The sequence below is a fragment of the Prionailurus bengalensis genome, chromosome A2 (genome assembly GCF_016509475.1).
Source record: "Prionailurus bengalensis isolate Pbe53 chromosome A2, Fcat_Pben_1.1_paternal_pri, whole genome shotgun sequence".
NCBI lineage: Eukaryota > Metazoa > Chordata > Mammalia > Carnivora > Felidae > Prionailurus > Prionailurus bengalensis.
The window spans coordinates 42248435-42261838 of NC_057348.1; positions in this window are offsets into that span (position 1 = coordinate 42248435).

The following is a 13404-nucleotide window of genomic DNA, read 5'->3' on the forward strand; positions in this document are numbered from 1 at the left end:
GAACCATGAGATCACGACCTGATGTGAAGTCCCATGCTCAACCAACTGAGCCATCCAGGTGCCCCTCCAATATCTTTTAATACAAGCATAGTGTTAGGGGTGTACTTCTACAGTAAGAGCACCTGGAATGTGGGCTTGGTGACAGTGAATATAAAGACATTCCTTTAGCAAGTATTGCAGAAAGGGCGGCACAGACACAGAAATCCACTGAGCAGCCTAGGTTCTATGCTTCGCCATCAGGTTTAGAGAGTTGTGGTTTCACCTCATTCCCTGAAATAAGATAGTTACGATTTGGTAGAGCGTAGACAAGGAAATTACACTGTGTAGTGGGGGCAGGGATTTGGGTGGGTATGCTTTTGTCTATCCCCAGGGAGCATTTATATTTTACTTCTAATAAAAATATCAGAGGTTAGGGAAACCTGGGTGGCTCAGTCAGTTAAGGGTCCAACTCTTGACTTCAGCTCTGGTCATGATCTCACCTTTTGTGAGATTGAGCCTCCGTCAAGCTCTGCACTAACAGTGCCCAGCCTGCTTGGGATGCTCTCTCTCCCTCTCTGTTTGCCTCTCCCCTGCTCACGCACACACACTCTTTAAATAAATAAATAAATAAATAAATAAATAAATAAATAAATAACACATATCAGAGATTATTCATTGTGTGTCACTGCTACCTTTTCCTAGGTTCCGTGTATAGGTTGATATTGGACATTTGCTTTCACTGCTTTCTGAACTTAATGAGCCTGTGGCCCTTTTCATTACCCATTTTTTACTGTTGAACTGTCAGCTTTTCTTTACATGGTCAGCCAAAAAGACAAAAAGTACATCAAAGCCACTGATGTCTTTGTAAAAAAATTTTTTTTGAAATTATTCTTGACAATGAAATACTAGGTCTACTACTGTATGGCAACTCCAGATACCTGAAATGTGTTGTTGTGATATTCTTGTGTATGTGAAAGAGGGAAGGAGACACTTACTAAAGCAATTAATGTGGGCTAGGCTCTGTATTTTTTGAAAACAGTTATATAATCCACTGACTCTCAGGGTTAGTATCAGACACTGTTAGTGGCCCACCAAATAGTCTTCTCTTTCCTGTTCCATTTCTAATGAAATCCATGTGTCCAACTAACAGAATTTACTTTCCAGACTCTTTTCCCTCTAAGTGGTCATGGTGGTATAGAGTACTTGCCAGACAAAGAGAAATCTGCTAGAAGGTTCTGGAAAAACTGTTGCTTTCCTCATGTAAGCTCTTTCTCTTCTAGCTCCTCTTATTTCCTTTTTCCCTCCCCCATCTGTGATATAATTATGTGAAGTGTTTCCTCTATATTCATTGAGAGTTAGATCAGATAATACCGTAACTATTCTTTCAGCCATCAAGCATACTTTAGGAAATTTAGGAGGAGACCAAAGTCTATCATATATGTCCATATTTTTGCTGATCATGTTTTTCTTCCTTTTGTTATATTCCAAGCTTCATTCTTTTATTGTTTCCTTTGTGTTTAGGAAATTTCCTTTTGCCAGACTTTTGGGGTAGGTGTAATGGTAAAAAATTCTCTTAGCTTTCTTTCATCTGTGAATGTCTTTATTTCCTCTTCCTTCCTGAAGTGTATTTTCACTGGCAATAGAATTCTGAATTGACAATTCTTTTCGTTAAAGCCTAGGAAAATATCTTGACTTTTTGTTTTTTTCTGGCATACAAAATCTCGGATGTGAAAGTGTTTTCATTTTCAGTTGTTTTCCTCTTTAAACAAAGGTATCTCTGGCTCTCTGGCTTTTTTCAAGATTGTTTTTTGCCTTCAGTTTTTAGACATTAATTACATTATTTGGGGGCATGAATTTCTTTGGGCTTATCCTGTTCAGCATCTGATCAGCTTCTTGAGTTCGTAGGTTGAATGTCTCTTGCCAGATTTGGAAAGTTTTCAGCCATTGTCTCTGTGAGCACTTTTTTACATTTTCCTTTCATTTTCATCTCCTTCTGGTACTTGATGACATCACTGTTCGGTGTTAAGTTGTAGTCCAGCAGGTTCCTAAGGCTCTGCTCATTCTTTTCAGTCTAATTTCTCTCTGTCGTTCAAACTGAGTAATTTCTGTTGTTCATCTTTCAGTTCACCGATCTATCCTCTAACCTCTGCTTTCTACTATTGAGCCTATCCACTGAACATTTTATTTGTTATTCTATTCTTCAATTCTAAAATTTCCATTTGGTTCTTCTTTATAACTTTTATTTCTTTGCCAAGGCTTTCTAGTTTTCATTTATTTCGTTTGTGTGTATGATAACTTGCTGAAGCACTTTTAACATGGCACTTAAAAATCTTTGATAAGTCTAGCATCTCTTCCTCTCTTAGGATTTGCATTGATTTTTTTTTTAATTTAGTTTGAGATCTTCCTAGTTCTTGCTATGATGAGATTTTTTTTAATGGAAGTCTGGGCATGTTTATAGTAGAAAACCCTGGATCTTATTTAAACCTTCTGCCTAAGCTGACTTTCTCTGACATCACTCTGACATATCCGGGAAGAAGAGAATGTCGTCACATTACTGTCAAATGGAGTCAGAAGTTCAAACTTCCCACTCATTTTCCTAGCAGTAATAGAGTAGTGTTCCCTATTACTGTTGGATTGGGATGGGAGATCTGATCTCCCACGTGGTCTCCACTGACACTGTAGAGGCAGGAACCTCGTTACTTGCCTTTGGGGATGAAAGTCCCAGCTCCCTAGTTGTCCTTTTTGACACTGCCCAGCAGGTGTTCAGGGAGCTTTGTTATAGCATGTGTGGGTGGAGGCCTATGTTCCTCTCTTGGCTCTTGCTGTTAGGAATGGGGCTCCCATTCTTCTTGCGATGTTCAGCTGGAGTAGAGTGGGGATTGTATGAAGTGTTCTGTCTTGCTAGGCTGCCCCTTTACTTTAACTTTAGTTAAAGCAAATAAGCTTTTGTTGTTTTTGTTGTTGTGGTTTGTGGTTTTTGTCTTTTGTCTATACTCACTGGTGTTTCTAGGTTGCTAGTTTCTTCAGCTCTAGGTGTAGGGTACATGAGAAACCCCAAGAAAGTCACAAGAAGGTCATAACTTGGGTCTTGAAGTCCCTAGGCAATCTGTATTCTCTCCATCCTTTGGTTTTCCCACATTTATTTTATATATAATGCCCATGCTTTTTATTGTACTTAATAGGGGATAGGGAAAAGTATTTCTACTCTATATTCCTGGAATCAGAAATTGTTCAAGAAGGTACATTTTTAATAAGCATCCCAGGTGATTCTGAAGCAGGTGGCTATGGGCCACACTTTGAGGAACATTTTACAGATAATGGAACTGAGGTCCAGAGACACTAACCCAAAGATACAGATGTCAAATACTCAAGTTGCACAACACCAAGTCTAAACTAGGACCCATGTGTCCTAGTTTCCCTTTCCAATGCCATTTCCTACTTTTAATGCTAAATAAAGCTAGTAAGAATACCAAAAGAAATTAAAGTACCAATTTTACTGATAGTTGTACGAAGATCAAATAGTTTGCCTAAAGGTAATGCATGGGCTTAAAGAAAGTAGAGGCAGAACTTTTCTGATTCACTTGCTTCCCACAATCTGCAATGTAATTTCTACTGAGGAGGATTCCAGGCAATTGTTCCAAGATGAGGCATTGTCTGCACATGAAAGAATAGTTCTTGGAAATAAAAGTCTGTGCAGTCTATTGAGGGTGCTGCACACAGCCTGGATCGTCTGACTCATACATAGTGAAGCTCTTCCAGTTATGTTAATACTCATTTGGCAGCTGCCTCTATAATTGCCTAAGTCAGTTGGTAGACATGAAGGAAATGTTAATTCTCTGCAAATATAGTTATTCATAACTTGGTGTCAATTGTATCATCCTCAATAGAGACAGCTCTTCAGATGTCACTGCCATTAGGGGCAGGAGGTCTGTATTTAGTCAGCTTTGGGGAGCCCTTGAACTCCCTAAAGGGAAATCTGGAAGGACAGGAAATGGTGTGAGACTGAAGGCAGCATACAAATACATCTAATGAAATATGGGCATCCTTCAGTGGCTGCCTTTCATTTGACTGTTCCCATGCACAGGTTGTAGCAGATGGCACTCTCATGGTTTCCATCAATGTGGAAATGTGATGAAGAAGGGGAGGAGAAAAATGGATGAGAAAAATAACACCAATCTGCACAGCTGAAAATAATTATGATTACGTAGCTAATGACCCAGGGAATTAGACAAAGCCAAACTCATTGGAACTCAGGCCACATGCAGGCAGATGTCACAACTTAATGATAAAAGACAAATTGCTTTATCTCCTACAGTAACTCATGATGAGGAGTTGTGATTCTCTTTTTTGTTAATTGAAATGTAATTGACATACAATATCCTATTAGTTTCAGGTGTACATCACAGGGTCATTTTTGATATTTTTAAGCATTATGAAATGATCCCCGCAATGTCAGTTATCATCTGTCACCATGCAAAGTTATTAAAATACTATTGACTATATTCCCTATGCTGTACATTTCATCCCCATGACTTATTTATTTTATAACTGGAAGTTTATATTTCTTAATCCCTTTCGCCTAGTTTGTCTGCCCTCCAAACCTTCGTCGCTGTGTAACCAACAGTTTATTTCCTGTGTCTATGAAACCATTTCTGTTTTCTTTTATTTAGCCATTTGTTTTGCTTTTTAGATTCCACATTTAAGTGAAACTGTATGGTATTTGTCTTTCCTGGTCTGACTTATTTCACTTATCATAAGACCTTCTAGGACCATCAGTGGTGTTGCAAATGACAAGATTTCATTCTTTTTTATGAGTGAGCAATATTTCATATTCAAATATAGTATATACATATCTCATATTTATATATAATAAATATATATGATCATTCCATTATATATATCACATATATACATTGTATGTATCTCACATTTTCCTTATCCCTCCTATGAATGGACACTTGGGTTGCCTCCATATCTTGGCTATTGTAAATAATGCTACAATAAACAGAGTGGTGCATATATCTCTTCCAACTGGTGTTTTCACTTTCTTTGGGTAAACACCCTGAAGTGGAATTGCTGAATCATATGGTAGTTCTAGTTTTAATATTTTGAGGAAACTCCTTACTGTTTTCCGGAGTGACTGTACCAATATGCATTCCTACAAACCGTGTACAAGGGTTCCTTTTTCTCCACATCTTTGCCAACACTTGTTATTTTTTTTTTCTTTTTGATAATAGCCAGTCTGACAGGTGTGAAGTGATACCTCATTATGGCTTTGATTTGCATTTCCCTGATTATTACTGATGTCATACATCTTTTCATCTGCCTGTTGGCCATGTGTACATCCTCTTTGGAAAAATGTCTATTCAGATTTTATGCCTATTAATTTTTTTTTTTTATTTGAGAGGGAGAGAGCAAGCACGGGTAAAAGGCAGAGGGGGAGAGAGAGAGAGAGAGAGAGAGAGAGAGAGAGAGAGAGAGAGAGAGAGAATATTAAGCAGGCCCTATACTCAGTGTGAAGCTTGTTGCAGGGCTTGATCCCATGATCCTAGGATCATGACCTCAACCAAAATCAAGAGTTGGACACTCAACCAACTGAGCCACCCAGGTGCCCCTGTTTTGTTTTGTTTTTTGTTTTGTTTTTGACACTAAGTTGTGGAATTTCTTTATATATTTTGGATACTAACACCTCATCAGATGTATGGTTTGCAAATATCTTTTCCCATTGAGTAGTTTGCCTTTTTTGTTGTTTGTTCTGTTGATAGTTTCTTTTCCTGTGCAGGAGCTTGTTGGTTTGATATAATCCCATTTGCTTATTTTATCTTTTGTTGTCTTTGGCTTGAGGAGAATGGTCCAAAAAGTATTGCTAAGACTGACGTCAAAGAGCTTACTGCCTGTGTTTTCTTATTGGACTTTTATGGTTTCAGGTCATACATTCAGGTCTTTAATCCATTTTAATTTGTTTTTGTAGTGGTGTCAAATACTGGTCCAGTTACATTCTTTTGCATGCAGTTTTCCTAACACCATTTATTGAAAAGACTTTCTCCCCACTGTATATTTTTGTTCCTTTGTCATAGATTAACTGATCATATATGCATGGGTTTATTTCTGGGCTTTTTATTCTATTCCATCGACATATGTGTCTGGTTTTTTTTTTTTAATGTTTATTTATTTTTGAGACTGAGAGAGACAGAGCATGAACGGGGGAGGGTCAGAGAGAGGGAGACACAGAAAGAGAAGCAGGCTCCAGGCTCTGAGTTGTCAGCACAGAGCCTGACGCGGGGCTCAAACTCATGGACCGCAAGATCATGACCTGAGCCGAAGTCGGCCGCTTAACCGACTGAGCCACCCAGGCGCCCCATATATGTGTCTGTTTTAATAGTACTATATTAATAGGATGGCTTTTGTAGTATAGTTTGAAATCAGGGAGTGTGATATGTCCAGCTGTATTTTTCTTTCTCAAGATTGCTTTGGCTGTTTGGGGTCTTTTGTGGTTCCATACAAATTTTAGGATTCTAATCTAGTCTGTGAAAAATGCCATTGCTATTTTGATGGCAGTTGCATTAAATCTGTAGATTACTTTGGATAGTGTGGGCATTTTAATGATGTTAATTCCTCTAATCCATGAGCATGGACTATCTTGCCATGTATTTGCATTGTCTTCAGTCTCTTTCATCATTGTCTTATAGTTTTCAGAGTGCAGGCCTTTCAAGTCCTTGGTTAAATTGATGCCTAAGTATTTTATTCTTTTTGATGCAAAGAAATTATGGTTCCTCTTTCCAAATCCCTATCTTAGAATAAAATCATAAGGAGACCCATGTCATGAGTATCTTTTCATTTTGAAAGAGAATTTAGCTAGCAACAGTTTTGGATGCTTAAAAAAAAATGAAGACATTTTAGTAAACATTACCTTGATATTTATTTTGACCTACAGGAATGGTAAGCAGCAACCCACAGGATGTGGAAGACAGCCATTCTGCCACCAAAACATAGATTATGCATTCCTTGGAGGAAAGGGTCACATCATATACTTTTTTTGTGGTCACTTAAAAGCGTTTATTGAGATTCTGCTGTGTATGTGCCCCTGCCTACCAACTTGTATTAGAAAGATGAAAAAGACACTACCCTTCCCCCCATACCACCAGAGTTTTGCTCACCGTATGGGTACACTTTGTTAATGTTGATTCATTGTGCATGACTGATTGCTCTTCCCTGCATATACTCTCCTGAGGTTGCTAAAATTCTCACTGCCTTCCATTAAAGCTGTGACAGCTAATATTTAAATGCTGGTGGTTGGAGTATTCATTTTTTGATTCACTCATTCAGTTATTCAGCAAATCTCTATTGAATACCTGTTATGCTCCAGGCACTGTATTTGGCCCTAGGTATAAACTGGTGAGCACACTTTTAATATTAATATATCATTATGATTATATGATATATTAAGCTATGATATGTTTGGAAAATTAATAGTGCAGGAAGAATAACAATCTTATTGTTTAGAAATCACTGGCGGAATTATTGACTATTCAAAAGGTTTGTGAGAAAGAGATAATAGTATGAGTGTGTCAACTAATGTATTAGCCAGTTAGGGGGGGATTGTAAAGCAGAAGTCATTAATATCTTGAGTCCTAAAAATTATGTTTTTAAAAAAATGCATTTGGGGAGCAGATAGCTCAGAAGTTTGGCAATGAAAGACCAAACATTTTAAGTCCATGTAATTGGTTGAAATCCAGCCAAAATTGATAACAAATGCAACTCTTCCCCATCTGCTGGTTTATGTTAATGAGTCGGTGATCTCATTTAGTTTGCTAGGAGACAGGTGTCTATATTGCTAAAGCAGCTATTCAGTTGGCACCTAGCCCTAGTCTCAGGCAAAGTCTTGACTCTAGCTATGGGGTAGGACTCAGCTTACAATATGGTCCCAAGAATCCCAGGACAGGACAGCAAAGCTAGAACTGAAAATCACTGTATGTCTGTATCCAGTCTGTCCAAGAACTGAATCAGCCGTGGCAGATAAGATTCCAACCAGCTGTGCATACATTCTCTGATTCCTAGAGTTGAAAGTCTGCCAAGCAGAGAGCTCTGATAGAAATTTTTGCTAGAGACAAACACAAATACCAAGACCAAACCTGATTGGGTGGTACCTTGTTTCCTTCTCGAACTTTTATGATTTTCCAGAAAACAAGAGTATGCAAGTATTTTTTTAAACGCTTGTAAGGATAAAATATCACAGATGGAATATCACAGTTAGGAAAAACCCTAACCTTTAATGTGTACCTGTTATTGATAAATAGAGGAGTGAAGGAGAATACAGACTATGAAATTGGAGAAGAGCTTCGGTTCAAATGCTCCCATTGTCACTTATTTGTGTAATTCTGTGAAAGTTACTTAACTTTTCTGGTTCTCATTTCTTCCATCCATAAAATGGAGATAATAGAATTACCAAGTTCATAGAAAATTGTTACGAGAATTGAGTTAATGCATATATTTAGAACAGTACCTGGCATATAATAAAGGTTTTGCACAAATTATCTCATACTACTGTGTGCCAAGAATTATGCTGATTCAATGAAAAAAATCCTCACGTTATTGAATTCTGGCATCAGGTATTATGTGCTGCCACTTCATAGATGAGGACACTGAACTTCAGAATGGTGAATGATAGGGAGGAATTAGGTGGCTTATGGAGTCTTTCTAATGCTAAACCAAGATCTTGCTACCATAGTTAGTTGCTTGAGATCACACCACAAGTAAGAGACCAGGGAGTATAATGCAAGTTTCCTGGTTCTCATTTGAATATACCTTTCATGCATTATGTGAACCATAATTAGAGAAACACAGTAATTTCCAATTTCTAATTTTGTTTAGTACAAAGGAAAAATATATATAATTTAGTAAGGAGTGTTTAATTTTATGATTTTTATTAAAAACAATGATTAACGGCCAGAAAGATTTAGTTCTTAAAGAAATATTAATAATAAATATGAATTAAGTATTGATTGCTACTATGTAGCAAGTATGATGCTTAATCCTGGGGTCAGTGGGGTAAATAGTACAGGTAAGATAATTCCTGGAAATTTTCTAATAAATTCTAATTACTCAGATTATTTTTTCTTTCACCACATTCTTTCATAGTTTTTACCAGTTTGAGAAAGTGGTTCTGATTCTACTTATAAAGAAAAAATTATACTTGCCCGTAACAATTTGATAGCAGCTATAACCATAATCTGTAAAAACTGATCATCAAGGCACTTAAAGGAAGAGATTGTTTTAATTATTCTTCTATTGGACTTGGTTTATTAAGATTTGCACACATTCATGATCCACTCACAAATGAGTAAAATGCCTAGTGGTGCTAGGACGATATCTCCATGACTTTAAGAGCTTCCCAAAGAGGTAGACCATAATGAAGGCATTCATTAGAGGTCTATGAACCAGGGAGGTGGCACACATTGAAGTTCCCACATCATCATTCATACTGATCTGATTAACTCTCCCAGTTTCATTTCCAGAGTGCAAAGATCAGGAATTTTGGCAACCATCTGGGTAACAGGAGTCCCTCCCCAAGGATCTTGTAAATTTCTGCCCATATGTTCCCTGCAAAATTGCACTGCCTACAGCTTTCTTCCCACCGCTCATGTCTGCAAAGATGACCAACCAACCAGATCTTGTGACAGGGCCCTTCAGCCTTCCAGGAGTATGCCAGTGTTGTCATTCCTCACTGGGACATATACCTGACTTTTATTGATAGTGTGAGCACTGAGAATTGTAGCCAAGACCATTAGACATGAGAAGACATTGTCTGACACTAAACTTACAATACATAGAGCCATTAAAAAAGGAGTTTGTATATAAAAGGCACCAAAATATAGTGCCCCTTCTATCTTACAGTACAACACCTGGGAAGCAACCTTTAGGAACATAGAGTCTGATATAATTCTCTCCAACTGGGGAACCTCCAGGGAGAAAAAAGATACAACATTGATTTATTTGGATTATCATACAAATGCCATTTTTAACAACCTCAAATCAAGGGTTGACTCATGGAATTATGCTTATTAAAATGATAGCAATCCCAGGCAGGGTTTCCCTTATCTGATTTCCCTAAATCCCAAGATAGCCCTTGGTAGAAATGTCTTCTACTTGTCAGCATCTTTCATCAACTGAATAATAAATGAAAGTTTCCCTCTTCTGAATAACTCAAAGGAGCATGTGCTTAGAGATTCTACATGCTCCCCTTTTCTCTAGTTTTCAGTCTGAGCTAGAATATTTATCTCCTTGCATTCATCAGAAGATATATATTTGAAGGGTGTTCGATCATGGCAGTAAACATTGAATATTTAACTCATTTTTGAGAGCGGAAAGATACAGACTTCTCTCTAAGAGTATTCTTCTAAAGATTTTGTTTACAGCCCTGCTATTGAAAAGGAGAACCACATAAACATCAGGTTTATCAGGGGGCAGAGCTATTAAAATCTGCCTCCTGTTCTCAGATAACCAGAAACCCAGGTGTAATCAGGTGAGAACTGGCAAAACTTGACCTTACAACACCCTGATCCCTTGATGAGAAAACATGTCATAAAACCTCGATTGTGTATGCTGAAGCTCTCAACCTGTCCTAAACTATTGGAATTCCCCTCCAGATAGTATCTGACACTACTCTAATTAATGCTTAGATATAAGATCGTGTGGTTTTCTCCTTGTGACCCAAGGCCCAACCACACCTTTGTGGGTAGGTGGAGCATACTTAAGAAGAAATAGTTGTCTCCATTAGCAATCAACCTGTAGAGATGTGGGTCACAGGGCAGGACAGAAACTCATTCACCCTGAGAGTTTCATGAGTTGCAATCTTGTCTACTTTGTGGTGTTATGGGTTATTGCGGCCCAGCTTTTGGTTCCCAGACGTAAACAGAGTGATTCCAATGGTAGGTATAAACTGCCTCTTGCTAAGTCAGGCATGTTGGAATAAAACAAGAATGTGGCTGGGTAAGGGATCCTGAGGTTCTGTTTGAGTCTATGCACAAACTGTGCACAAACTCTGTTAATCAGACTCCACTTAATTTTTCAGCTTTACCCATTCTCTGCTTCTCTTCTATAAAGCATAGCCACTAATGCTCATAGCTACAGTGAGCAACCAATGTAGTCTGCCCCATTCTATCCTGATTTTAACATTGACAGTCCTGAATCCCAGGAAACCATCAGTGCTAGAAGAACCCAGATAGTCACTTTATTCATTACACACTAAATTTGAATTTCTAACAAGAAACTCTGTAGTGACTCATACACCATTGTTCCCACCAGTTGAGTTGAATGTTTACCAAGAATCTGTTAGGCCATTTGTTCCCAAACCTGTTTATTTACTTGTTATAATTATGTAATTTAATTAAATACAGTATAAACCCATCAAATATCTGTGTGAAAATAAAGTGTTGTGTCACTATGGAAACTAATTTGACTGTTTTAGAAGGACCCAATAAAGGAAGGTTGCTAAAGAAATTTTGTTCAATTATATGTAACAAGATAATAGTAAATGAGTCAGAAAAAGATATATATCACATATATCTGTAAGTTCTTATTCCTTGTAGAAATTGAAAGTGGATATTACAGATAATCCATTATGAGTGTGGCTTCCTTATTACTCTCTATCAGTCACCATAGGTTGATGCCTGGTATCATGCAGCAGAGAGGAGCGCAAGTTGTTAAGTTTTGTGTACCAAGGACCAGATCTGTTTTACTCCCTGTAACCAAGTACCTGGATTGCTACCAGGAAAATACTAAGAGCTCCCTGTATGAAGAATGTTTAATAGATGAAGAGTCAGTGAATGAATGAATGAATATCTTTCAAGAACACTATAGTTGACCTTGGAGAATTAAATTTTAAATTATTAAAAATTAAAATATGTATTATTTATTTATTTCATCTTTTTTCCTTAGAAAAAGAATAGATAGGTATCTGATTTTCTAGGCATTGGAAAGATTCTAAAGATGAATAAGCTACATAATACAAAAAAGTACAAGAACACATGTGTTCAGAATGTAATGATGGCTTCAGCTAGGCATAGACCAATCAGAAGAAAACTGGACAGTCAGAAAGGATATCATTATTACACAGTAGTGGTATATGTGGACTGAGGAACTGGAACTCAGTTTATGGAAGAAAATAATCAATGCTGAGTTAAGTCATCATGCATATAGGCTTTGAAATCAAACAGACCTGAATTAAAGTCAGACTCTCACACTTAGAACTATTTGCACTTGGGTAATTTATTTAACCCCTCTCAGCTTCAATTTTCTCATCTGTACAATGGGGATAATGATGGATGCTGAAGTAGTTACAAGGATCAAATACAGTAACATATTTACATACATTACACTTATGCACAGTTTCTCACCCATGGCAAACACTTTCCATCTGTAAACTATTATAAAGAGAAACAGGCTGTAAAAAGTTGAGACTTCAAGAAGAAACTAGCATTTGAGCTTCTAAAAGGATGTAGGTTTAGATATGGGTAGGAAAGGGTGTAGGGAGGACAGAGAATGCAAGAGAAAGAGTTTTCAGGCACAAGAACAGGAGGTGTACAGATTCAGGGAATGCTGGTAAATGTACAAGAAGAACAAGAAGGTTGGAGCATCAGAAGGAAAGGGAGTGGTTCCCTGACTTTGAACACCCTGGAAATGCTTTTGGAGTTTTGGGAAAATACTTACTGCAACCTGGAATATTTATCAACTGTATTGCAGAGGGTGAACTCCTAAATTAAAGAGAAAGGGACCAGGTATCAGTCAGTCTGTCCCTTGGAAAAGTAAGAGCTATTTGAAAACTGCCTAGGCAAACATGGGCATGAAAAAAGGAGAAAGGGCAGCCAAGGAAGTGATCCAATCCCATATCTTTCTACTTGCAGAAGTTAGCAAACTGTCGACAGGTGCCTACACTGTGACGTTGGCCACAGAATATTTCCTTATCTCTTCTTTTGATTTTGTTATAGACTTTGCAGTGCTTAAGTAATTTGGTTTGAAATAGTCTTTCTTCCTCATGTGATGTGCTTTCAGTCACCTCATTAATTTTGATTTTATGGTCAGTAAAGTTTCTGTTATTTCTGCAAATTTCATATCTGATTAGTCTCTAGGATTTTTTGCCTTTTTATATTGTTTTCACAAGTACCCATCTTTCAGCGTTTGCCATTTCTTCCTTCCCTTCAACTGGAGCCTTACTATCTCTGCAGAAGATCTTTCCCACCCATGCCAACCTATATATTTTTCGTGTTCTAATCTCCTATGGACCTTATTAATCATGTTTGTCGTTGACCTTTATATCACATACATAATTCTTAGATTTTAGATGAGTAAATAGGTTATGTATCTTTCTATTCCATTAAATCATAATCCTCCCACCATGCTATTTATTCCACAAATATGATCTAAGCA